The 25,291-nt window shown below is 40.6% G+C and overlaps 2 long non-coding RNA genes across 4 annotated transcripts in view; one reads left to right on the forward strand and one right to left on the reverse strand.

The window, feature by feature from the left end:
- Positions 1-25,291, forward strand: part of LOC125943810 (uncharacterized) — a 152,007-nt gene that overhangs the window by 3,114 nt on the left and 123,602 nt on the right. The window lies entirely within an intron of this gene.
- Positions 1,690-14,174, reverse strand: LOC125943812 (uncharacterized). Of its 3 annotated transcripts, XR_007465911.1 has the most exons (3): positions 13,752-14,174; positions 12,763-12,815; positions 1,690-1,887 (listed from the first exon to the last, which is right to left on the reverse strand). It is a non-coding gene; the product is annotated as an uncharacterized LOC125943812 (long non-coding RNA). The 3 variants fall into 3 exon arrangements; XR_007465910.1 differs by lacking the exon at positions 12,763-12,815; XR_007465909.1 differs by lacking the exons at positions 12,763-12,815; positions 13,752-14,174 and adding an exon at positions 6,764-7,077.

Below are 25,291 nucleotides of genomic sequence, written 5' to 3' on the forward strand. Positions count from 1 at the left end.
ATGCAAGACAGGCACGTGTGCCCGCGGACCCACAGGCTAAAGAAAAATGCTACACAGCAGATTGTCACAGTGACATATTCATATTTGAGTGCAATTTGCAGATTCTTTTTAATCCTTTGTACTTCACTTGTGCTTTTTTTCCTCTTTTGTACAGGTCCCCTAGATGTACCACCTGCGTGCATTCACTACCATCAAGTCATCAGGAACGCGTGTACCTCTATGTGAATTGTACGCTATTTTGTCTAAGATGAAAAATCAGACTTGTATAGTTTGCTGTAATGGTTCTGCCAATAAAAGTTTGGTTATAAATGTTTACTTTTCCTGCAAAGCTGGCGTTGTATATGTGACAGGCCAATGCAGCATATTACTTATATATAGCTTTTTTATACATTTTTTTTTGCAGGTGCACGATATTTACCTGCTATGAAATTGGGAGCATTGCTTCCCTTTGATATGGTGAGTGCAAAAGAATACACGAAAAGCACACAGCACAACAAAAAGATATACACTGGACTTTTTTTTTTTTTTGTACTGTGTGTCTTTTGCATGGAAGCCAAGTTGCACTGCATAGTTGATACGAAACACACAAGATGATTATGCACCATCTTGTGTGCTTTAGCATTTTTACTTGGGAGTATTTTGTATCAGCTATGCAGCATAACTTGGCCTCTGTGTTCCATAACCAACTAGCCTCCACATAACTGTTTGTTTTTTGCCCTAACTGAGTTATGTGCTAGGTCCTCGGTTAGCCTTTTTATATACTACTACTCTTTGATCGGGTGCTTATCACTATCATATTTGAGGCAAGGTATAGCTTTGCCTACAATTTTTATTGGCCATTAACACAAGTAGACAGAGACAACAGCATAAAAAAATTCATGCTAAAGGGCAGCACTCGAATCCAACGCTCAAGTCCAGATTATGCTCTTTTGCAATGAAGTCGTGTTAAATGCACAACACACATTTATTGTTGGACTGTCTTTCACATATGCTTTTACTGTTGTGTGGGTGATCAAGTATTGGGCTCCTGTACCTACACTGAGCATACTTAAAGAATTATAACACGTTTCAATGATCCAGATCACATTTTTGTATGCACTATACTTGTTTATTTTTCTAGAACGCATTCTGAGTATCCCAGAGACATTGTGTTGCAAGACTTGTGCATTTTACGCAGATGTTCAGTGAACATCTAGAAAAGGGCATTGAAATGTTACTTGAAAATGGCCTCAATATTCAAAGTTATTCATATTTTGTTTGAGTGAAAGAATACAGCACATTTTTATGGTGTATGACAGTGTAGCCCACCTAAATGTTACTTTAATGTAGCAGAGTAATTTGTATGCTCAATAAAACAGCTATATAAAGGTAGCCTGCTTTAATACATGAAATGGGTGTGAAAAGGTGTGACATATTTGAGGGATAAAAATAATACCAAGGTAATTTCACTACAGTTGTTAAAACTTGCTGTTGAGCACTCACTCAAAGCACCTAAATAAACTTTTCCACGCCTTATTTACATACTATCACTACAAACACTGTTGAGCATGCAAAAAATTTCAATTAAATAAGTAGTAATGTGAAAGCTCATTCGTTTTATTAGACATCTAGAGGAAAAGTTAAAAATTATGTGTGGTGTGGAGAAAACATGTAAACATGCACAACTTAAGCATTTCATGATTCAGCTACTAGGAATTTATGGCTTTTTATTATCATTTTGCTGCAGGCTAAGGTAACCAATAAAAACTAAGGATTTGACAGCATACTTTGCCACATTGAAATTCATATCGCCCTGTTGTTTGGATGCTTCAGGCCACAAGTAGCTGCTCTAGGTACTTTAATGCTTCCACCAAAAAGTGAACCCGTACGGCTTGAAGTGCTTTTTCTCTGCGCCAAGAAAGAAATACAAACAGGCTCATAAATATTCATGCGAAAGCTATTGAACACTTCTTTCTCTAGGGTTTCAGAATTGGTAAAGCACACTAAACATACACATAGAGCAAGAAGTTATCCACTGCACCACTTAACATCCTACCATGCTGTGGTGAAGCTATACAGTTGACCCATCCCTTTTCCCCTGCGCCTAACTGCAAGTAGCTCACATCAATAAATAGGTCATCTGCAGAGTGTCCCAGAATTGTGTATTGAGAATTCTTTGCATGTGCTAATGTTTCTCCAGATATTCAGCTTCAGTAAATTAAGAAAACTAGGCTACAACATAGCACTGCTAACTGTCTAAGTATGCAATAGGTTGTGATGATTGTGACATCTCGACACCTGCAAGCACGTGCGACCTTGCACACTCTCGTTTATCAAAGTGACGTTCCTATACCTCGTACCTCTCACAAGCTTGCAATTTCGTGCAAACTGTGACACACTCGTGTACACTCAACCCAGTTCTAAAGTGGGTGAAGTCTGCCCATAATGCTATAAAGCAGTGTGTGACTGTTGGTGGGATCGAATCTGTCTTCCAGCACAGTGGCCCAATGTTCTAACCATTAATCCACAATTGCACGCGTACTTCTCTCATGCCAAAGTCACTCTTGGACAGTGGCGTACCAATTATTTCTTGAGTGGGGGGTGGGGGTGGTGGGGGGGCAAACTGCAAATGATCTCGCAACTCTCTGTCTCTCTCTCTGTCATTATATATATATATTTGGAATTACTATTACAATAAGTGAAAAAGCCTGGAAATGTATCTGTCAGTTATTTTTAGATTCACCAGACATAGATATATCTATAAATCATACATGGTGAACCATGACAGCTTGAAATATTATTTAAATTTCGATTTATTTCTTGCAACTATATAAAGTCTCAAGATGATGCAGGTACAAAAGGCAGTGAGCGTCCAGAGGTTCCTGATCCCACCCAGTAGCACCGCAGGGCATGTAAAGAAAATCCCCATTTGTTACAGACAATTTTACTAATTAAACAAGAAATTGTACTTGCTGTTTAGGTCTATAGCACAAATGTATCGCTAGTTAAGGTAGTAGTATTATCGAGGTTATACACAATGAAGTACAATCAACATGAATGACTCTCAATATTCACACAAGAAAGGACAGCAGATGTGTGCGACCTTGGAGAATTACAACCAAATTTCCAGCAAAGCTGTTTCTTTCGAACAGTTGAAATGAAAATTTCAGTTTCCTGTAATTATATCACACTGTTAAAAAGTTGCCTGTATATGACTTTTCTGTTGGAAATCTGGCTTGCATGTAATGCTTTGGAGTACTTCTTTTTGGAAATTTAAAAAACCATTAATTCACTTAACACATTACTTTGTCATAAAGTTTATCATAGTGTACTACCTCCCTACTCATCCCCCTCCCCCCCCCCCTGCCCTCTCAAATTTCTGTAGATTTGATATTGGTTGAGTTCACAGTCCTCCCAGGTCAAAGGGATAAATTCTGCTTTGTTCGTAAAACACTTTCAGAAAGCTCCAGATCACTTGCTTGCGTATTTTACTGCGACTATCATAATTAGTCCCCTGTCTGAAGTTGCTCTTAACAGTTGCCCTTAACCCATATAATTGCCCTTAACCCATATAATCAATCTCATTTTTTCTAAAGGTTCTTATCCTGACTCATTAAAATGTGCTAAGGTCATACCAATTTTTAAGAAAGGTGATAAAGATGCTATCAAAAATTATAGGCCTATATCTATTCTTCCATCATTAAGTAAACTAATTGAACATCTGTTCGTAAAGCGTCTTAATGCTTACCTTTCGAAATTTAATGTTATAAAGCCTTCCCAATTTGGTTTTCGTCATGGAAGCTCCACTAACCATGCTCTGCTTTCTTTGACTGACTTCATCAAACATTCCATTGATAGTGGTAACTTTTCGGGTTCAGTATTTTTGGACTTAACCAAAGCCTTCGACACGCTCAATCACTCCATTCTTTTTAATAAGCTAGATTCCTATGGTATTACTGGACCGCCTTTAAACTTTCTGAAGAGTTACCTATTTAACCGACAAAGCGTGGTCTTTACTGGTGGCTCTTACTCTAACACTAAGATTACTAATCAAGGAGTTCCGCAGGGGTCCATTCTTGGTCCTCTCCTATTTATTATTTATATAAATGATCTCCCTGATGTCATAAGTTCTGCACATTGCGTGTTGTATGCTGACGACACCACAGTATCATGTAAGGCCAAAACAGTTCCATCTTTAATATCAAAACTAAACTCTGTACTCAACAATGTAGTTTCATGGTGTAACAACAATGACCTAACTATAAACCCCTCTAAAACTCAGTTTATGATTTTCAGATCTCCTCAAAAGCATTTATTAACTTCTGCTGCTCTAACAATGGGTCCTAATACTATCTATGCTTGTGATTCTGTTTCTTTTCTCGGAGTACGTTTAGACATAACTCTTAATTTTGGTCTACATTTGTCAGACATTAAGAAAAAGACTGCTTTTTGGTATTCGGGCATTAATTAAAGCTAGGCCATATTTCTCCACTAATGCATTATTATCGCTCTACTTCTCATTTGTTCATAGTCACTTTAGCTATGGTATAACTACCTGGGCAAACACATATCATTCGTACATCTCATCTGTGCAACACATACAGAACCAAGCCATCCGCATTATCACTTTCAGCCCTCGTCGTTCTAACGCTATTTCATTGCTTAGACAATATAATATTTTATGTATGAGTAAGTTATTTGAATTTCATTGTACTTGTTTGTTTTTTAATATTATTAACCATCGGCTGCCTTTTGATCTCATCAACTATGACTTACTAAAAAACACTAACCGCACTCGCTTCGCATTAGAAGGAAGTTTATTACTTCCCCGAGTTCGCACTAATTACGGCATAAAATCGTTGTCATTCACAGCCATTTCATTATGGAACTCTATTCCACCCAATATAAAGTCCTTAACTGACCTTTACACGTTCAAAAAAACTTTAAAATTACACCTTCTATCGTCATAATCATTCTATGTTGTCCTTTTTGAATTGTGATGTAGCGATTTTATTATTTAGTTGTATTTATCACTATGTTTTATCGTTTTGTTGTTTTGCTATAGCTTCTGTATAATATTATTCTATTTATACTACATTGTCTTGCCATTTGCCTTTGCATTTTTTTTTACATGCTTCCTTCATCGTGGGTCCCCCTACAGTCTTCGGACTATGGGACCCTAGTCTGTAAAACGTCTCCTTCATTTTATGTGTCGCTATTTTGCTAATAATAATAAACTTCAAACTTCAACTAAACTTCAAACTTACTGACATAATGCCCATACTGCGCTCTTTATTTTCTCCAAATATAAACAATGTGTCTTGTTTAGTTCACGGAGGACATCGCTGAAACCAACTAGGAACGTTTTAGGATGCATAAAAAATAGTGCGGAAAAATGATGGCTCAGTAATTATTTGCAACGCTTGTAACTAGGCCATGAATGTAAAAATTTTGTCGCACATAGTACTTTAACCCCCTCCCCTTTCGACGAAATATAATTTTGTTGTAACCAACAGCTACGTTGGGACATTGGGAAGAACAGCTGAAAGCGGTCATATTATATGCTCTAACGCTTGAATAAGATTTTTTTATGAAGACTGTTTGACCCAACCCCATTTAACTCGCACAGAGAGTTTTCATAGCCTACCACCAATTTTCACTAAATTTGGTCTTGGTGGCGTTTACTGTTCTGTCAGGGCAGTGGGCTCAATTCTGCCCCACTCGTTAGATAGGTTCTAGAGGCTATTGCTACAAGCACTCTAGAGTGCTTGCATACGTAATTCATTGCAACAGTCCCAATTACCCATCCATTGTGAACTTTACCTCCAGATCAAACGTTACCTGGTCTTCAAAGTCACAAAACTGAAAGAAGCTACCTCCTTTAGTTCAATGAGGACACCATGCGAACCCGGTATATCACGCATGAAAAAGTTAAAGGCAAAAAATGAGGGTTAAATAAATATTCGTAACGCGTCTAAATAAGCCAGAAATGTTAAAACTCTGCGAGACATTGTAGTTAAAATGCATTGTAGTTTTTATTCCATAAAAGTATAAAATATCAAAAATGCAGAATTCTCTGGGGACATTGTGAAACCTAGCATTGTGAAACCTAACAACAGCGTGATATTTCCTAATACTTGCTTACAGACAGTTTTTTAAAGCTGTACTTGATCAACATGCATTTACCATTGCACATAAACTTGGCGTATTATTCCCCCTATGTTCGCACAATTTTACCTCATTCGTAGTTGTAATTATGACAGTGCAGCAGTCTATTATATCGAAAAAGGTGAATTTAACCCACTCATCATACACATTGCCAATATATTGCCTATAACATGCCCCTAATTTTCCCCAGCTATAAACAAGATGGCATGGTTAGCTCACTGAGGACAACGGAGAAACAAACTACGGCCCTCGTATGATGCACAAAAACACTTGAAAAATTGAGGGTTTAATAATTATCTGGAACACTTGCATTTAAAGCAAGAAAGGGAAAGTTTCGCTACTCATTGCGCTCAGAATTCTATTTTCACGGAATTTCAAGTCCGTATCTTGTGCAGTTGTTTTAGAAGTCTGGGAAACTATTAGACTAGCGGCACTATGACACCCTGAAACACTTCAACGAGTAACTTTCTACAAAGGCTGTAATGAACCTAATTAGAATGAACATATATCGCTTGTCACTCAGAACAATGCTTCGTACTTCGAATAAATATAAACACCGTGCTGTTAAATGCCATGTATAACGCGTAAAAAATTGGGGAAGAGAGTATTCCGTAACTGTTTTTCGAGCACATAAGCAACCTCCACGGTTCAAGTTTTCGGTACACGTCACCAAAAAGTGGCCATTTCTTCAAAACATCAAATATATGCTGCTCTTGCTCCTGCCAGGAAACAAGTAATAGTGTAGCTCTTATTTACAAAGGACCTGAAAATAAAATCGACAAAATTAGAAGTTGTGCTTCGAAAATTTCCTGCCATAAGGCACACCAAGGATTTCATGCCGCAAGGTACACCAATCGTTGGGGGTGAGTGAGTAAAAAACATTTATTGTGGCTATGTACAAAGAGAACGTTTGGGACCAGCCAGAAGGACGTGCCCCGTACAAATTCTAGGAGGGCTTCCTATTCCAGGACCCCTGTGGCTTTTGCGGCAGCCCGGTCTCGGTCCACCAGGGCACATTGGTCCTGTATGGTCGAGCGGCTGATTATAAATCTTTATCAGGACTTCTCCCCTCGCCCGTGGATTATATATGGCAAGCGGATTGTGTTTTCAAATACGGTTAAGTGGTCCCAAAAAACTGGGCATGATGCGAGTAGCACAAGCGGAAATTTGTTACGGCTAGAACAGTCCAGCTCCAGGCCTTCACAATGTGAGCGCGTATGGCGAATCCCGTGTTTCGCCCGCTACAGCGCATCACAAGGAAGCACAAAAGACAATCCTCGCTGCCTAAGCAGGGTATACATATAGCAAATAAAAGTATTATCTACATGGCCACTCTATTGCAAAATAAAATTTAGCTTCAGCTGTAGTTTTGTTGAACTTTCCAGCATGCAGCCAAAAGTGCCCACTTTCAAAAGTGTGTGTGTGTGGGGGGGGGGGCAAATGGCATACTTCAAACCCCCCACTTTTGACAGTAGGGAGGCAAGTGCCCCCCGGTAGCTATGCCTATGCTCTTGAAAACATCTGGCACGTGCAAAACGTGCCAGTTCTTTCATTCTTCCCTCTTGACAGCTAGTATTTTGAGATTCTGCGCTAAACTGCACTGTCTGCGATCAGGCCACATTTTCTGCTAGATCTTTCAAAGTGGTTGAAGTTCACCTATAATGCTGTCGCATTCAAAGTAATAAACTAACATCAGCCCAATAAGATTAGTGGGTCCTTGCAGCTGTTATGTGTTAACATGTCATGCTCATAATACGTCATGCTAATGTTCTACCTGTAAGTATGTCATGCTATCTCTTAATGCATGAAGCACCTAGAAGTGACACTACCATGTTCTTTAGTTCCAGCCTGTCTGCATAACTGTTTACCAGTCATGTATGTTGGCATTATGAGATAAGCTCACTCTACTTGCACACCAATCTTAGCCTGCTCAAGCTTGGTGGAGCAAGGTATTCTTAATTCATCAATGTATTAAAAACTCCTTCATCAAAATGTGTTCGAACTAAATCAGGTGTCACACTTTCACAATGGATAGAAGGGCGCGAGTGGAAGAATGGTAGTAGTGCTGTCACGATGCCACTTTGCCCAAGCGAAGTTTCATTAGAGCTAAAACCTAGCTCAAGCATGCCTAGTGCGTGAATTAATGCAGCTTTCACTGGGAAATACATCACAGGGCACTTTGTGCAAGCAGAATAGACAAAAAAGCTGCCGCATCAGGTTGTAGGAAATGGCGTCACTGCGGGCAGGAGGCAGTGACTTGATACAGAAGAAAATGGTTTAACAAAGGATTACTCGGTTACATGGTGATGGAGCTAGCAAAAACAGTGGCCGAGTGCGCCCGCGTCTAGGGCGAGCTGCCTCGTTGTTCTCCGGTTACGGATACTAAGAGCTGAATACGTTGCACCATCTGGGCCGGTACGCCCCATACTATGGAAGAGCAAAACCTTCAGCAAGGGCATAGAGTTTCCCTACTAAACTGAGTACAGGGACATCACTTACACCACGCATCGGCACAAATTTCAGTGCGAAAACCCAACGCGCGTAAATTCGACGTTACTTTGCGGTGGCAGCACCATGCACTCGTTGTTTGCGAGCAGCAATAACTATTCGTCATTACATGATTAGTGCAGATTTTCTGGGACACAGTGCCAAATCCCGCACTAGAAGTGCTGTTTGCAAAACGTGCTACTTGTCCATCCAGGCGCTGAACAGTTATAGCAAGCCGAAAGCAGTCGCAATTGTTCAGATACAAACATTTTACAACTCATCGTAACCTCAATGTAAAACTCACCGTCGAACACATCGTCGTTGAAAAGCATTCGGAAGCGATGCTCACGCTTGAAGTTCAAACGACGCACACAAGAGACGCGAACTCAGGAACGTTACGATATGCTAGTACATAAGTGGATTAGATTGACTTGCAATGCTTGCCCGCATCTCTATCTTACTTGAACAATGTGGTGTTTTACCGCTGTATTTAGTATATTTGATTTGTTTATTACTACGCGCCGGTTCTGCAAGAAGCGGTGTCAAAGCGAAAGTTCTGCGAACGCGCTGCCGACGTTGCATATCCAATGCTCGGTCAGCTACGTACGCAGCGCCGCGCTAACGCCCATCGAACATTATGTTCCCTCTGGGTCAGTCATCGTTCACAGCTCTTCAACACAAATTCCTGCTAAGCGCTTTTCCTGTGAGATAATCACACCAGACTCTTTTGTGAAGCGTAAACGTGAACGTACAGAATGAGTTTACAGAAGCATAATAAAACATAATAAGCATAATAAAACCTTTTTAAAAAGCGCCGCCTATGGCTGATGACTGGCGCTGCACGCTTCACAGCATGACTACCATTCATGCTGTAAAGGCTGCCATCAAAAGAAACATGCACAGTATTATTATTGACCCCAAAAAATCACCTATGCCTGCCAAGCTGCGAGTTCAGTATGAAGTTTCATTGCCTCTCTGCACAAAATTAACGCTTTAGTGCATGAAATTCTATCAGACCCATGTGATCTTATTACAACTTCATGAAGCTTCACAGCCCTACACGAGCGTTACGGTAAAGCCCTCGACAGGAGTAAGGCATCATGAAATCATATGAATGCATGCACAGTGCGCCTGTTCTCAAGGTGAACGTAACCATTTGCTACCGCTCCGCTCAAGTTTAAGTCTCAAAGCGTGAAATTCGGTCATATCGTGCGACATCATTAAAAATTTGTCACACTTCACCGCACTACCTAAGCATTGCGGTAAAGCCCTCAATAGAAGTAACACATCGCGAAATCAAACGAATGCATGCACAGTGCGCTTATGCTTAAGGTAAATGTAAGCATTTGCTACCGCTCCGCTCAAAGTTAAGTCTCAAAGCGTGAAATTCGGTGATATGGTGCGACATCATTAAAATTTTGTCAAACTTCACCGCACTGCCCAAGCATTACGGTAAAGCCCGCGGCAAAAGTAGGGCTGCATGAAATCACATGAATGCACAGGCAGCGCTCTTGCGCGTGATGTGAAGTGAAAACATTCTCTGCCGCGCTGCACTAATATGCATCTCAATGATTTCATGTACTCACGCGCAACACTACTGCAGGTGTCGACGGTATCATAGCATCTCCTATAAAATATGTGTATCATCTCTAATGTCTTCGCTCACATTATCAATAAAATACTTGAATCCGGAATTTTCCCTAGCAAACTTAAAATAGTCAGAGTTTGCCCGATTCATAAAGGTGGCGCCGACCATAGTGTAAACAATTTCCGACCTATATCAATACTACCTCTTCTGTCGAGACTTTTGGAAACTGTTCTAAATTCATGGCTGGAGGGTTTCTTAAGGAAATATGGTATTATCAGTACGGCAAAATATGGATTTCAAAAAAATCATGTGAGTATGCGCTTCTAAACATAAAACATGAAATACTGCAAAATATTGAAAAACTTTTATACGCGGTAGGTTTATTTCTGGACCTGCGTAAGGAGTTGACAGTGTAAATCATGTTGTGCTTCTGTCCAAACTTTATGACTACAGTATACGTGGTATGGCATTAGATCTGATGAGGAGTTCCTTAACTGAGGTTTTCTCTTTTATAAGCTCTGTTAAAAGTAGTAAATCCCAGGACACAGATGGTATTCAAATTGGACCTGTAAAGCATGTCCTTGACATCATTTGTCCTGTCCTTACTCACAATTACAACTTGATTCTATCATCTGGTCAATTTCCGAAAGACATGCAAATTGCTCGAGTGCAGCCTGTGTTTAAAAAAGGCGACAAAAACTTGCTGGGCAATTATCGTCCAATTTCGATCCTACCAGTATTTTCAAAAGGCATTGAAAAAAATCATTCATGCTAGAATAGTATCATATCTTGACAAAAATAATTTGTTAGGCGATTTCCAACATGGCTTTAGGAAGCATCGTTCCACCGAAACAGCTCTTTTAATTCATAAAGAAACAATTCTACAGGCATTCACCGATAAAATATTACTTATGGGAATATACATAGATTTTTCTAAAGCATTCGATCTTGTAAATCATAAAATTTTACTCGCTAAGCTGCTAGCTTATGGTATCCGTGGTATCGCCTTGGAGCTCTTTGAATCTTATTTACTGCATCGAGCACAATATGTCGAGTTGGAAAGAGAAAAGTCCAGTCTTCGAGCTGTAAGAGTTGGAGTTCCGCAGGGAAGCATCCTTGGACCACTCCTGTTCATAATGTTTGTAAATGATATGCCAGCAAGTTCAGTACGGGCAAAATTTATTTCTTATGCTGATGATACAGCAATGTTTATTACTGCTACGTCAGAGACTGAACTACAGCTTCAGGGGAACAGAGCGTTAAGAGAATTTAAAGATTGGGCTGATGCAAACTGTCTGCGAATAAATGCCAGCAAGACAAAAGTTGTTGTCTATATGCAAAGAGGCAGAAAATTATGAAGTTCAATAAACATGAAAATAGGTACGGATCAATTAGAAATTGTTAACACGGTCTCTGTCTTAGGGGTAACATTCGCTAAAGATTTAAGTTGGAATGATCACGTAGAACATGTAAGTAAAAGCTATCATCTGCTGTAGGGACAATAGGTCGATTGAAATCCTTTCTTCCTGTTAAAATTAAAATTTTACTTTATAATACTTTAGTATTGTCAGTTCTGCAATACTGTAACCTCGTTTGGGGCACTACTAGCAAGGTAAACCTTATGAAATTGCATTTGCTCCAGAAAAGAGCAGTGCGATACATTGCCAATGTCCCTCGTTTATTTTATATGACAAATCTGTTCTCAAAATTTGAAATCTTGCCTGCATTCTTTTTATACAACTATCCTTTACTTTTGAGCTACAGGTCATATTTGAAGCCTAATAAATTTATTGTGTTTTTTATGGCCGATTTAAAAGCAAACCGTAGCATCCGTGATACTAGGCATAAAGAGGAATGGCACGTCCGCACACCTCGGACCAATTACGATAAACAATCATTACCACTTACAGTACCCATTCTACTTAATCAACTCGCACAGGAAGACTTTGATCCTTTATGCAATTTCAATAACGAAATAAGACTATTCAGTCAGTTATGCCAAATAGACTAGTATGTCATAAAAGTTTTGTTTACATATTGCAGTCATGAGTGCGTGATAGCACACCTGTACATACATGTATATAGATCTGTGTGCATTGCTGGTGCATATGGTCTGTATCTGCATGCGTGTATATAGGTATAAATGCGAATTCTATGTGTATATAAGTATATATGTCTTTGTGTAATTTTATACTAGATTTTATTTTTGTTGAAAGTGCATTTTGTTTCCAATATTACTTTGTTGCAAGTGTTGCATTTTTCGTGATGTTTCTGCAGTGCTCTGCTGTCAAACGTATAAGGGGGCGGGACCCTCGTCAAGCTGTACCTCAGCTTTTAGTCCTGTCTCCTCTTTTTCAATGTAAAAAGAAATAAAAACCATTCATTCATTCATTCATTCATTCATTATTATCAGTGTGTTTCAATTAATCAGGCAACTTCCTCACTTCTCAAAATACAGACTGGCGTACCACAGGGATCCATACTTGGTCCTGCATTATTTAATCTTTATTCTAATGACCTTCCAAGCATTTCTTCCTCACCTAATATCATAACGTATGCGGATGACCCCAATCGTTTCTTTGCAAATTATTCCCTGCAATGCATAGAAAAAGAAATGAATGATTACTTGAATTTATTATCTGAATGGCTGTACATAAACAAACTTCAATTGAATGTCAACAAAATTAAATATATATCATATTTAAACCAATAAATAAGCCATTGCCTGTTAATATCAATGTTATATTTCAACCAAAGAGGCTTGAACAAGTAACAACGCAAAAGTTTTTGGGGGTATGGTTTCAGGAGAACTTCGCCTGGTGCAATCATGTCAACAAGCTGAGCAACGATCTTAGTAAAGTAGTAGGCTGTATGTATAAAATTGGTGATATAATACCATTATGGCTAAAGAAAGCAATGTATTATGCCCTTTGTTACTCGAAGCAAACTTATTGTACCTTGATATGGGGAACGACAGCAAAAAAGTATGAGAAGTTACTAAACTTGCAAAAATGAGTAGTCCGAATTTTTGAAAACTACCATGGTGAGCTGCGAGACTTACCCACACTGAATATTTTTAACAAACATTTATTGATCCAAGCAAATCAAGTTTTCTATTATAGATTACTCTTACATATAAAAAAACACAGACTCCATGTTGTCAGCCTACCCATTTCTCCTCCTCTATACCCATTACACAATAAAATCAGAACACCATTTACGCGTACAAACTATGGACATCAGGATCTGAACTATCAATACCTAAGCTACTAAACATCATTGAACAAAGAATTGATTTTTGCAGCCCATTTTAAAGAATGTATAAAAACCTTTCTCTTACATTCTCAAATTCATTATAAATAAAATGCTATTGCACTAACATTTTGTTATGCACTGTATATGTATGTTTCTATCTGCACTGTAATGTGAAAGTACATACCAATAATTTTTTTCAAGCATAGAATGTATATTCATGTAATAATTGTATAAATTTATCTCGTTTATTTTGTATTTTCTACATTGTACTCACTCATTTTTTGTGCTGTATTTGCTTTGAATATGTTTGCCAAACGCGCTTAGGAGCCTCTGTCAGGCCACATGGCCTTTACCTCTTGTTCCTCCTTCTGTAACAAAGAAAGAAATAAACTTCAACTTCAAACTTCAACTTCAACGTGTCTTTTTCGGGCAGACCATGTGATGTCGTTACAACTCCGTCAAGCTTCACAACACTACGCAAGCGTTGCCATAAATCTTGCAGCAGAAGTAGCTAAGGTGTTAGTAAATTTAATAAAAACATCGGCAGCACCCCAAGCACAGTTCGTGAACGCAAACATTCATTCTCTCTTTGCACAAAAGTCTGTGCATAGCTGTTTGGAACGAAAGAATTGCTGAGCAGTGCGATATTACGTATATCAACATTTACACACTTCACTGCAGCACTGAAGGGTTCTAAAGCCAGTGTGCTATAGTTAAAATACAAAAAGAAATAGTGAATCGATAAAAAATATTTTATTCATGAGACGAATGAAAATATTCTATGCCTTACTGCTCACAATTCACAGCATTGCACAAAAAAAAATAACGGGAAATTTCAAGGAGCCCCTAGTAGATATATGCAACTTGCAGATAATAGCATGTATGCTAAAGACAGCTGTCAAAATTAAGACATATCCCTCAACTCCTTACGGTCTGTCGCTCCCTTTGTTCCCAAGTATGCAAAGCACTGCGAGCTCTCTCTGCTGCAGCCTTCTTGGCGCAACGCCCCTCTGTCACTTCGCCGGAGCCATTGCGGAGAAAAAAATAAGACACAAACAGTTTTATACCCAAGCTTGATGTCACAAATCACCATCATCTGGGTGCCCCCAATGCTGATGTCAAGCAAGCTCCACCTCTCCAACTGCTCCCTGCCTCCAAGCAGTCCTACTGCACATTTTTTGCTTATAATATAAGCAGAGAAGTTATGAAGCTAAACATTTCGACAGAATTACCTGTCTGGTTAGGAAAATTGATTAAGACTTCGAGATTGACTCCAACCACATAAGGAAATTTACTAGCCCGACGTTTCGGAACCAATTCGGCTCCTTCTTCAGGGGGTATTCTTCGGAGGTGGCGGTGTGCCGCTTTAAAAGATCCATAGTAAGAAAGGAGAGGAAGGGGGAGAGAGCGTCAGGTGGGGAGACACTTGACGGGGCGCCTGTTCTTGACAGACGAAAGGGGTGGCGGGGGGGGGGGGGGGCTTCGGCGTCACTGGTCGGCTGGGTTGTCCGATGTTGGGAATGCGTTGACGAGGGGCGGGGGGGGGGGGGGGAAAAGGGGACGAGATGTTTTGGTGTTGCTGACCTAGAGCGGGGGCTCCTTTCTTCCCTTCGTCGCGTCTGCAAGGCCATGAATTATGCACATAGTTCATAAGCCCCATGCATTCAATGATGATAAGTGACAGTGCACTCATGCACTGAAACCTTAGCTTTTCATTGTTGCAGTTTCAATATTAAATATACAGGCTTGAATAGTGAAATTTTCTATCAAATCGATACAATATTCAAGAAAAATTAGCTCTGAATATCGAATCAAGTAGTGAATATTCCCTATTTCTAAAATTGTGAAATGAAAAATGCAAGTAGAGTCTGTTCGGCAACAAAAAGCTTGGTAGCATTATTGGATGCGTGTAATGCCGTTAACAACTAGATGTCAGGTCAACTGATAAGCTTGTAAATGAGAAACAAGGGAAAGTACGATCATATCAGGTGCACGGTGACACTAATAAAAAAATTAACAGCATGTCCCAAACACATGTAGTAGACTATAGTAGAGTATATAGCTCATTGAGGAGCTAAGGACAATACTGCAGTCCCGCATATAATTTGAAGGAATCCAAACATATGGTGAGATTGACCAAACAATAAATTGTTTGTATAATTAGACACATCAAATGCAAAGTCTGCCCAAGGCAAGACATGCTTACACAACTATATAGCACAAATGACCTCCTTCATATCTTTGTTCACAAACTGGATCATCTGCACAACAACCACCGTTCTCCTGCACCAGAATCATTCAACGAGTCTCCATTTATATCAGTCCTTCTCCTTCAAGAACTGTTGTTATCCCTTATAGTATTTGAAGAAAACAAATACACTATTCGACAACTTCAAATGTTGAATTCTCGAATCGAATACGAATTGAATAACAAAGACTATTTGATCCATAATCGAAATTTTGAATATTCGCACACTCCTATTATGAAATCTAAGATTGGCTGTATATGTGAGGTTACGTGACTAAATTTACAGCTTCCATTGATTTCTCTCCACCGGGCGGTCAGTTTATCCTTTGGTAGCTGCTTTGGCCCTCAGGAGTGTGTTCTAGACAAGTGTGTTTTCCTTTGTGCTTAGGCACAAAGGATGGCCTGTCTGTCATGCCAGATGGTGCCCTGCTTGTCTTCCCTCACAGCTACTAGTTGTGGACGGTGGTGGCAATTGATAAAACTAATGCATACAATAATGCGGAACATAATCTAGGTAATTTTTGAAACATGGAAGACTTTTGTCTACCACAGCAGGCGACAAAAATGGTACACATATTTTTGTGTCTGAGAGTTAACAATTTCTGCACATGTGGATTGTTTTCATATTGGATCCTAACTGTACTTTAAACCACAGTGTGCCTCATGGCTCTGTTCTTGCCCCCTTGCTGTTCATCATTCGTCCTGCATGGAGGCTACATCACAAGCACTGAGTTTTTGATCTAAGCTGATGACATGACAATCTGACCAACGTATGAGAATCTTGATATGCAATGTAAACAGCTACAAAATGCTCTTGTTGTACTCACTGAATATATGTACACACTGTTGGTTCCCAACTATCAATAGGAAAGTCCTGCTAAATTCATGTTACTAACAATTAAGACAGGGAAAACTAAGGTCAGTCTTTGAAATTGACTTTGAGCTAGGAATCAACCCATCAGTCATAATAAAACAAAAAAGTTACCTCTCTTTAGCCTTGAAATACATCATTCAGGTTCAGGCTCGAACTGGCCTAAGCCAGTCTTGACGTCATCGGCCTTGCACTTAGTATGCAGGAATGAGCCAAATAGTGGTGGGGCTCGCATTGAGGTGACACACCAAATCACAACTTTTGTCATTTGGCCATATGTATCGCCTATCAAGCACAGTTTCAGTGACTGTGTGCTCAGCAATGGGCTAGACTGGATGTCCCATCCGAGAAGTGAGGGCAATAATGGACTGAATCCTGCTTATCTCAATCCAGATACTTAAATTGCATTGCCCAGCTTAACACAATATGGAACTTAAAAATTGTTTTTCCTTTTTCTGCGCACACCCGTCCATTTGACACAAAGAAAAGGCATAATGCAAAACTGAGAGACACTAATTATGCAGACTATGAGATCCTGCCACACTAAATTACCTAGGAAAGTTGGCAAATATTCTAAACAGAACAGAAAAGAAGAAAAATTCAGACAAGGAAACTATGGGCAGGCTAGTGTGTACTTTTGGGCTCTCATTTATTACTGTAAGAATATTCTAGGTTCATATATGATGTCATTGTGATGAGAAAAGAAAGAAGTTAGGCAAGGTTGTCAGCTGCTATGGGGTATGCTTTATTAGAAAGTATAGGCTGCATTAGTACCTGTGCGGGTACACCAGTGTGTTCCCTGATCAGTGAAGCTATTTTAGCATACAATAGCTGCCTTGAGGCTACTTATTTTGCTTCAATTGATGGGTGGAAGGTATCGTGCTTTCTTAAAACAATTTTCACAGGGAAGTGCTGCATACTTATAAGGTGCATATTGACACGTATACATGTTTACCTTTCACCACGTGACCCCAGCTAACAGTGTTAAACGTATCGCTCGAGCGCAGGACGCGCCTGCATCGGAAGCTTCTCGAACGTTATCGATGCTTCTTTTCGTTGCCTGTTTTCACCGACGCTTATGTTATCTGATTGTGTGACCGACGCGAATTGTCTAGAACTTTCTGGAAGACACGCGGGCATCAGAGATTAATCTGGAACCTTCGATGACTCAGGTATAAAAGCCGACGCGTCGCGCCGCTGATCAGATTTTCGACGATCGCCGATGGTGTTCGCCGCTATCGTTGTGCTCTGAGTGTACCTTGCTTTTGTGGGCACAGGTTCGCCCAATAACAACCAGTTTCGTCGTACACAGTTTTACGACTGTTTTCTTCAGCGTCACTACTACGTGACAATATGATATCTAAGGCAACATGTAAAGCTTTATTTTAATAGTAACGCCTCAGCCATCATTAACATGTGTGCTGTAAACTGATATGGCAGTACCACGTTTACACTTTTAGACGTTTGCAGCTAAGCATGCCGGAATGCAGACAATTTTTTTTTTCTTTCTTTGAAAATCTTGGTCACAAACCTGTCTCATGTATTGATGAAGTTAAAATGTCATTGTCCAACATCTCCATGCTACTTAATATGAAAACTAAGACTTCAGCTCCATGTGCCAGGTGGCACGTGTGGTACCTGAGCACTAAAAAGGAAACTCAGGGCTGCCTTAATAATCACCAAAAATCTCTTGCGTGTTCTTCTAGTAAACGATTCAAACCTTAGGTTACATTCACATACTTCTCCATAGCTTTTGACTGACAACATTCCTTCTACTTTATTCAACATAATGGTTTCAGGAAAGACCTTTCGGCTATCACACAACTAGCCATGGAACTTCACAGCTTTGAAGAGTTGTGAATAAATCAGGGTTATTATTTATGATGTTTAATAGCACAAGGGCCTGGAATGACAAAAGAGTGCCATGAATGTTTCATGATACATACAATAATTAAATATGGATTGCTGTGAATAATAAATATTGGCTGTATACAGGCCTAAAATTACTAGCTGTATAGAGCCTAAAAGATATATACTGACAAAATTACAATCCTATAAGTGATGTTTGTGTTTACTAAAATGCATGAGGAGATGGGAACAAACATTTGAACTGGTGTGGTCTTTTACAAGTACTCTGGGCCTTGCCATAGCCCTTACACACAAGGGTCTGGAAGCCAGTGCTCCATGTGTACTGCAGCATTGCAGCTTAAGCCTCCAACTGGAGGCAATGCTATGATTTAAGACTTTGAAGACACTGATATATACTGCATACCTACATAATTGAAAAAAGTACATGACACTTTTGTTATTGAAAAGCAGATTGTTGCCGAGAAAAGGGCTGTGTACCAGGTACACTTTATATCCCACTTCCTGTCACAGCCTATGCAAGGCTGACAGTATTTGTCAAATAAATAAATAAAACAAAGTACAATGTCCTGCAATAGAAAAAATACATTGTTGTTATGTTGTTTTATGGATAGACCTTCTGTGAACACATGGAGAACAGGTAGTCCCTCCACACTTGTTGCATATGTTAATGGCTCACTGCTCATCAGAAGGTAAGAATGTGTACATGCCACCTATTTTTAATCTACACATTCCAAATTCCAGCCACCTTGCTTGTCTTTCAATGGGATGAGGCTGCACTAAGTGTAAAAGGTAAACAAAAAAAAAGCACAGTATGGTTGCCAAACAAAACATGCGTCCAAGTGTATATGCTGCTAACTAGACGTGGTATGCCTGATCGTGTTATCTTGTGGTGAGGTCTAACATGAGAGTACAGGAGCACCACCGCTCCTTCTCTTCAGCTCAACCACCTTAGCATTTGGCCAGTCACTGTCACTCAAGTGGCTGTCGTAACCCCATGCTCAATCACACACTTATGCTTTCCCGTTGTTGGAGATTTATATGAAGAAGACTAATGCTCCTCGCGCATGCCTTTCTTCTTCTTCAGTCTTTTACTGTTCCAATAAACACCGAACGTGCTATAGACGGTTCTGTGACTTCTTTCATTCCTAAAACCGGTCATTGTAACAAATTAATGAGCGAAATAAACAAATGTATTAGTCAGGCTTATTCTGCAACCTTCGTGACCAAGTAATGTGATTATCTAGATGACGTGTGTGCGAGAGTGAAGTTATTGGTTGTTACTTTTTTACTTTTGTCCCTTCTTTGGTTTTTACACGTCTATTCTACCATGCTCTGTCATTGTTTTGTTATCATGTGGCTTTGTGAATATACTTTTTAAATTTGTTTTTCTTCTTGTTTACTGTTGCCTCGGGACAAGGAAAAGGGAACTCCTATAGGAATTGTCTTATACATAAGACAATGTATATATATGTATGTATATGTATATATATATACACACGGATGTTCCACATTAAGTTTTAAGGAATTTTTAAAGATCACCTGTGGCAGGTAGCATCATTCTTATCATTGAGCTGGGTTATTCGAAGAGGCAGACATAATAGTAGCACGAGAAATTGAAACACATATTCAACTAATTAACAAAAATTGACTAATGAAGTTCTTAGTTAAATACTTTACGACACATATTTCAATTTACGAATGGTAGCCGGTGAGTTTGCAAGACGCATCCACTTGAAATGAATATCCAGGATTACAGAAGTTTCGAGATATTATTTCCCAAAGTGTGGGACGAAATACATGGGCATTCCAGTTACTTTAGTGCTTCAATGTATGAAACAGCATTTTGGTAAAAAAATAAGTGGAACAACAGTGATTTTTACGGCGAGTTTAAAATAATAATAACTTTATTTCCATCAACTTGGTGGAGGAGGCTGTAAGTAAAAGCTGCTGCAGTAGAGGCAGCTTGACGAGGCCCGCAGCCCCCTTACAGAATATTCGGCAACAACAAATCATACATGTATACACATGTGCTATATATATATACATATAGATATATATATATACCAGATGTATCATCATCATCATCATCATCATCATCGTCATCATCATCATTCTATATTTTATGTCCACTGCAGGACGAAGGCCTCTCCCTGCGATCTCCAATTACCACTGTCTTGCGCTAGCGCATTCCAACTTGCGCCTGCAAATTTCCTGACTTAGTCAACCCATCTGGTTTTCTGCCGACCTCGACTCCGCTTCCCTTCTCTTGGTATCCATTCTGTAACCCTAATGGTCCACCGGTTATCCATCCTACGCATTACATGGCCTGCCCAGCTTCATTTCTTGCGCTTGATGTCAACTAGAATATCGGCTATCCCCGTTTATTCTCTGATATGGGGCAGAAACTTGGCAAAAAAAAAATATTGCCGAGAGCTAGTGGGGCTATACTAATTCAGGTGCAACCAAACTAGGCAGGCCCACTAAGCTTCATCAAAGTCACTCCCTCACCAGAACAGGAATTGGCCTCCCTGGTGCAGTATTCGGCCACTACCTCCCTCATGACTCCGACAGTAGAGATACCAGCAGTCATAGAGGCATTGCGTAATCATTGAGTACAGGAGGCATACGTGAATATCTTTGCAAACATCTACAAGGATTCCACAGCTACCTTGGTTCTCCACAAGAAAAGTAGAAAGTTACCTATCAAGAAAGGGGTCAGGCAAGGAGACACAATCTCTCCAATGCTATTCACTGCATGCTTAGAAGAAGTATTCAAGCTCTTAGACTGGGAATTAAGGCTTAGGAGTGAGGATCAACGGCGAATATTTCAGCAACCTTCGGTTTGCAGATGACATTGTCCTATTCAGCAACAATGGAGACGAATTACAACACATGATTGAGGACCTTAATCGAGAAAGTGTAAGAATTGGGTTGAAGATGAATATGAAGAAGACAAAGATAATGTTCAATAGCCTGGGAAGGGAACAAGAATTCAGGATCACCAGTCAGCCTCTAGAGTCTGTAAAGGAGTACGTTTATCTAGGTCAATTACTCACAGGGGACCCTGATCACGAGAAAGAAATTTACAGAAGAATAAAATTGGGTTGGAGTGCATACGGCAGGCATTACCAAATCCTGACTGGGAGCTTACCACTGTCGTTGAAAAGAAAAGTGTACAATCATTGCATTCTACCGGTGCTAACATATGGGGCAGAAACTTGGAGGTTAACAAAGAAGCTCGAGAACAAGTTAAGAACCACACAAAGAGCGATGGAACGAAAAATCTTAGGACTAACGTTAAGAGACAGGAAGAGAGCGGTGTGGATCAGAGAACAAACGGGGATAGCCGATATTCTAGTTGACATTAAGCGGAAGAAATGGAGCTGGGCAGGCCATGTAATGCGTAGGATGGATAACAGGTGGACCATTAGGGTTACAGAATGGATACCAAGAGAAGGGAAGCGCAGTCGAGGTTGGCAGAAAACCAGACGGGATGATGAAGTTAGGAAATTTGCAGGCGCAAGTTGGAATACGCTAGCGCAAGACAGGGGTAATTGGAGATCGCAGGGAGAGGCCTTCGTCCTGCAGTGGACATAAAATATAGGCTGATGATGATGATGATATGTGTACCACCAGAGGTTAGATTTCAGTGCGTAGTGGAGAGCATGGCGATCAAATGGAAGGAATACAGCTAGGTGTCACATATGAGGCAGGTGATTGAGCCAATTGGTCTGCCCAAGTGGTTGAACCAATTCCATCTATGCCCTTGTACTCAGTGCACCTCAATAATGAGATGTGAGGAGTTGTAGAGTCTGTAGATTTATTGACAGATTTGTAGCATTCTTAATTGTAACTTATTTGAGGTGCTTCACTGCAGTAAGTAATTGGCCACGTTAAGTTAAGGCGCTCGAGCGCGCTCTAGCAAACAGAGTGCGCTCTTTTAAACTTAACAGCTAAAATGCGACTTCCGGTGGGTAATCACGGAGCGCGCTCTACGCGCTCCACCCTGGAAACGGTGCGCGAGAGAGCGCGCCTGCACGGCTTCCGGAAAAATGACATTAAGTTAAGCTCCGAAGGCGTTGCACTCGAGCGCACTCGAACGTGCTCCTTTGGAGTTCGGAGCGTGCTAACTTAACGTGCCCATTGAGTCTTTTGTCGTAAGTGATCAAAGAGTGATTTGCACTGTTGTGATGTTGGGTGCTGTACTGATGGACTTGATGGCATCGTGTGAGGTTTGCAATTCAAATAGTAGTGAGTTGGGTGTTACAGCCTTGTAGGTGATGGAAAATATAATATCGGGGTGAGATGGGCTCACATAGTTTTGCTATGCTCAGCATGTCACAGATGCCCATTTCTGGTAAGTCTCACAAGATGCCACAGCGCAAAGTTGTCACGTACAAGCTTTTTCCATATCGGAATGTAGATAGAGAGAATCTGATGGGCTCAGTGTATACCAATTGTGGTTGATCGTCAACTTGCCCTCCCTAAAGCCGCATTGATTAAGGATTAAGTAGCTTAATTTCTAGAAATGCATAGACAGCTATAGTATAGTACCACAGCCATGTAGCTAGCTGCCGAAGATGGATCCCTTGCTTCCTTGAGAAGAGCAATTACAATGGCTTTTTTTTAATGCAGTACGAAGATGCCGGGCGCAATGACAGATTTTGTTATAATTTAAAGGATCATTATAGTGTTTCAGGGTGCAAGTGTTTTAATATCTCGTGTATATTTATAATTAGATCAAGTTCGATCAAGGGGCAGATTTATTACAGAAATTTAAGAAAGCTTTAAGCTCATAATGATAATGGCATTGTGGAACATACTTGCAGTTGAGTTGTTTTTGTTCAGCCATTTCATATAAAAGAATCTTATAATGTGCATTACTAGGAAACATGTTCAAAATTTGCAGCTCCCACCCTCCCAGGTGAATTCTTTGCCTGGCCTCATAATGTGTTCCCTTAATTGATAATTTGCCAATGGCAAAGCGCGGCTTCGTTTTCGTTTTAGCCTTTCAAGACCACCAAAGAAGACCAACGACTGAGTCACCTTTCAGTACAGTTTTGAATGCATTTTCAAGATCTCCGGGATCGGCCCAGTTTACTATTACTCTATCGAGAATCGGCTCATTTTACTGAACGATACGCACGAGGACGCGGCTAATCCCGGGGACACGGGAAAATAAAGCTTCTGAGCTGTGGTGCAGTGCGTGCGCAATGGTGGCTGCCGCATCGGTTTCTCCGCGGTCCGAGTCAGTAATGTTTGCGCAGCTATGATGGCAATAAGACGCACAGCGCTGCAGCAAACGTGGTGTCAAGAGGCCAGTGGATGATCATACTACACAAGAATAGCTTCACTGGTTGCTTCGATCTCGCAAACGACTCGCGGTGACAGACTTAATTTTCCTAAGGTAGACAGCTAGCCAATATGGACCCGACCCTTTGAGGTAACATTCGAGTGACAGTGCAAGGGCTGCAGTTTCACGTATCCGTCACACTGTATGTAAGTCTATATTGCGGCGTTCGGTGAATGCTGTAAACACAGCATGCGGCTGTGTAAACGTCGACATGTAGTGTACGCTTGCAGCGCTTGTTGTCGTCTGCTGCACACACGCTCGCCAAGTGACTTGCGCCTGAGAGGAAACGGGGGAGAAGCGTGCCTGTTCCCTAGGGCTCTCGGGTGCCGCGCGGGGAATACAGCGCGCAAGATGGTCAATAAAATTGCTTTCTTTCTCTGCAGGCACCTAATAGCTAATATATTTTTGCTGTCTTGTAATACTGAACGCTAACTATTATTATACAGGAACCCATGACTAGTATGGTTGAAAACATTTTGCGATGATGTCCTTAATCAAAATGTGTATATTAATTAATGCGTAAGACAACTTTCTTTCATATCGATGTAAGTTCAACGCATTGTCTAGTAAGATTTTATATATTTCGCTTGTTTTTAGTTTAATTTATTAAAGTGACGTCACTTCCGTGCGTTGCTGGAGCCGTGTCTGTGTGGACTCGTCTAGAGTGCACTGCGGCACAGGAGACGTTGCCTATATATTTTGCAATATCCGCCGCGGCACGCAGTTCGCCGCTCGCCGCTATAAAAAATAGCAAACTTTCACCAACTCTTTCACCTATGCGCTTCCGTTCTGAGACAGTCTATTAGCCAAGCCATTCCAAGCTACCGATTGTCAGATGGCGTCTCGCAGTGAAGGTGAGTGTACCTAACAGTTTTAAGGCCGTTTCACATGGTGCGATTTGCACTGCGATATCGCACCGGAACTTGCGATTTCCGTCGCATGCGACGAAAATCGCAGTCGCAGGGCGATTCTGCGATTTTCGGCTGCGACCAACCGGTTGGTCGCAGCGCGCTGCAATCGCTGCGATTTTTCCGTCGAAATTGCGCCGAGAGTATTTCGCGGTCTGTTTTGGAAAATGGCGGCGGTCGCTCAACGCAACGTTTACGGATACGTTTTGTCTATAATATTGGATCAACCAGCCTCGAACAGTGCAACTAATTGAGTGGAGCCTTGGATTGCGCAATCGGTACGTAACATCAGCAGCGCCACGCGAACAGTGCCGATAAAAACTCGTAGGTCAGATTGGTTCTGAGATTTCTACGAGTTGTTGACACGCTACGTTGCTAATCTGGCGAGCCGCTGTTTAAGGTTGGCTTCGGTGCTGATAGTAGTACTTTTGCGTGATTTTCCGTTATCACACGCGCTGCGAGTTGGTTATACTACAAGGTGTCCTCACGGGAGGCATGGCCTTCGGATGTCGTCCCAATTGCTGGTTCAGGGACCAGAAAATTGGGACAACTCGCGATATACGAA

This window comes from Dermacentor silvarum, chromosome 3 (assembly GCF_013339745.2).
Source record: "Dermacentor silvarum isolate Dsil-2018 chromosome 3, BIME_Dsil_1.4, whole genome shotgun sequence".
Lineage (NCBI taxonomy): Eukaryota > Metazoa > Arthropoda > Arachnida > Ixodida > Ixodidae > Dermacentor > Dermacentor silvarum.